This window comes from Mastomys coucha, unplaced genomic scaffold (assembly GCF_008632895.1).
Source record: "Mastomys coucha isolate ucsf_1 unplaced genomic scaffold, UCSF_Mcou_1 pScaffold23, whole genome shotgun sequence".
In the NCBI taxonomy this organism is placed as follows: Eukaryota; Metazoa; Chordata; class Mammalia; order Rodentia; family Muridae; genus Mastomys; species Mastomys coucha.
Window position 1 is genome coordinate 61,374,309 of NW_022196906.1, and position 3,356 is coordinate 61,377,664.

Here is a 3,356-nt window from a genome sequence, read left to right on the forward strand (position 1 = left end):
GTGACCTTGGTTTGTGTTGTTTCTTTTCTTACGCTTGCCCTGCGCCATCTGGTTAACTCTAGTGCTACCTGCCCTTGCTAAATCTGCCTGGAGCTTGTTCTTCCTGTGATCCTGGTTGTGTCAGAACTCCTCAGAATCAAGCTGACTCCGTGATCCTGTGATTCTGGGATCCTGGGATCCTGGGATCCTGGGCTTGTTAAATCACCTGGGAGTGTGGCTTTCTCTGTGAGTGTGGGACTGGCTGCAGAGCTTGTGCCCAAGGACTGCTCAGAACACTAACCCAGACAGACTGGAAGGAACTGGAGTCACTGGGCTGGCAGAGTTCCTGTGTGCCTGGTCCCGCTGGACCCAATTACTCTACTAGGGGCCTTTTAAAGGTTCAAGTATGGTGAGTGTCTTGGTTTTAGATCACATTCTAAGGGGCTGAAGAGATGGCTTAGTGATAGAGTACTTGTTTGCTCTACAGAAGTTTCAGTTCTCAGCACCCACATGATGGCTCACAACCATCTGTAAGGCCAGTTCCAAGGGACCCAAAGCCCATTTCTGGACCCCTCAGGTATGCATACAATGCACAGACATTCAGGCAAACACATATCAATGTTTGTTTCTGATCTATCAACAAGCAAACAACAGCAAGTATGGGTACACAATAATTCCTTCACTGGATCAAAAGCATCCTTCTTTGATGAGGGAAGGGCTCACCAGGGATGTAGCCCAGATGGGCCTCAACTTCAAGACCCTGTTGCCTCAGCTCAGACACAGGGTTACAAAAGTGCACCATCATGCTTGGTCACACTAGTTCCTTATTGCCATGTAATTTCAGGCCTAGAATTTATTACCACTTAGAATAAAAAGATATATAAGTATCAATGAAATATAAGAATCAATGGAAGAAGGCTGACTTCTATATGTGCCCTTTGACCTCTGCACACACATAATAAAATAATTGTCAATTTTTTAAATTAAAAGAACATTTTGGCCACCATCAGACATTTAAATGTGGATACAGCACAGGAAGTTTATATGGTAACAACTTTATTAAGTATGTAATACATGCATGGCATCTACTCACTTATAAGTGGATATTAGCCATAAAGTACAGGATGCCCACACTACACTCCACAGACCTAAAGAAGCTAAACAAGAGGGAAGGCCCAAGTGCTTGAATCTCATTTAGAAGGGGAAATAAAATAGTTATAGGAGGGGCTGGAGAGATGGCTCACCGGTTAAAAACACTGACTGTTCTTCCAGAGGTCCTGAGTTCAATTCCCAGCAACAACATGGTGGCTCACAACCATCTGTAATGGGATCTGATGCCCTCTTCTGGTGTGTCTGAAAACAGCTACAGTGTACTCATACATGAAATAAATGAACATTTTTTAAAAATAGTTATAGGAGAAAGATGGAGGGAGGGGACTGGGTAGGAGAGGGGACAGGGAGGGTGGACTGAACCACTAACCAAAGAGCATACACAGGCTTAACCTAGGCCCCCTGCTCATATGTAGCAGATGTGCAGCTCTATCTTCATGTGGATCACCCAACAATTGGAGTGGGGCTATCCTTAAAGCTCTTGCCTGTCAGAAAAATATGCTTCCCTAACTGGGCTGCCTTGCCTGGCCTCAGTAGGAGAGACTTGATGTGTCAAAGTCTAGGGATACACAGGGAGGGACCTCTACCCTCTTAGAGGAGGAGGAGAGGAAGGAGGGACTGTGTAAGATGAGGACGAGGAAAGTGGGGAAGCAATTGGGGTGTAAAGTAAACATATTAAAAAAAATCTTTGAATATATCCATAATTGCTAGTCTGAAGTCCTTGTCTGATGATTCAGCTAAAGTGAATTTCTTGGGGCCTATTACAATAGGGTTACTAACTTCTGGAAGAGGTATATTGTCTTGGCTGTTCTTGTTTCTGTTTCTGTGCTGTGATCTAGTCATTGGAGTTATGATGTCGGAGGTGTTACATGGGGTAAATATCTGGTTTGATCTTTGTTGAGTGGGTATTCTGTTCTTTGGTTGCTGTTGCTCACTGCTCTGGGGTCCCCATAGAGGGTGATTCTTCCAAGGAATGGATGATACAGAGGAATAGACATGGACTAAGAGTAAAGGCTGAGAGAGTAACAGGAAAGAACTAGGGGTACAGAGTGTCAGCACCAAGAGGCAGAGTCTCCAGGGAGGGGAAGTAGAATGGGAGGAGGGGCTCCAGCAGGCAGGCTGCTACAGAACTAAGAGTAACTCTGGAGAGACAGAAAGGGTGATCAGGAATGACAGTGAAACTTGCCTATCTGAGTGTGGCCACTGGGTTCCCTGATAGACAGTGTTCTTCGATCAGTAGCTAACACAAAGGAATGGGGATGGGCTAGACAGAAAGGCTGAGAGGGTCACTGAGAATGGGGACCCTGGGTCTGCACCAAGAGACAGAGTCTCTCGGGAATAGAGATTGCACTAGGAAAAAGAGTAATTCTGAAGAGACAATAATGAAAGTGCTCTATTTACAGGTTTGTTTGTTTGTTTATTTTGTTTTGATTTCATTTTTGAGACAGGGTTTCTTTGTGTATCCTGGCTGTCTCAGAACTCTCTCTGTAGACCAGGCTGGTCTTGAAATCACAGAGATCTGCTTGCCTCTGCCTCCCAAGTGCTGGGATTAAAGGAATGTTTCACCACCTCCTGGCTTAGTTACAGATTTTTTGAGGTAAATCTCTAGCTTGGGCTGGCCTTAAACTGACAGGCCTCCTCTAACTTCAGTACTCCACCCCACCTCCAAGTACTGGGATTATAGATGTAAGCACAATTACTGGCCTACACTTACATATTTTAATCTGTGATTAATTATATGTTCTTTACCAACAAAGGACATATATTATCAAGTTTTAAACCCTTTAAAACTGTATAAGCAGTTTTTTTGTGCATGATAAGCTCCAATAAATTCCCCTTATGATTTTATACAAGTACTTTTTAAAGATTTATTTATTATATATATAGTGTTCTGACTGCATGCATATCCAAGCTGGAAGAGGGCACCAGATCTCATTATAGATGGCTACAAGTTACTATGTGGTTGCTGGGAATCAAACTCAGGACCTACAGAAGAGCAGATAGTGCTCTTAACGTCTGAGCCTTCTCTCCAATCCCCTTACACCAATACTTTTAAAAAGTATATCTTTACAAGATTTACCATGATTTATACTTAAATAACAAGTACTACATACAAGTCACTCAGCCTCAAAGTCTTGGAAGTCACAGTTAGAATGGTCACCTTACAATGTGTTGAACATCCAAGTATTCTACTCAAATGAGGACTTATCTGGAAGACTAACAAAGCCCTTGGGTAGTCCTAAAAAGGGAATGCTGTTTGTTCATTG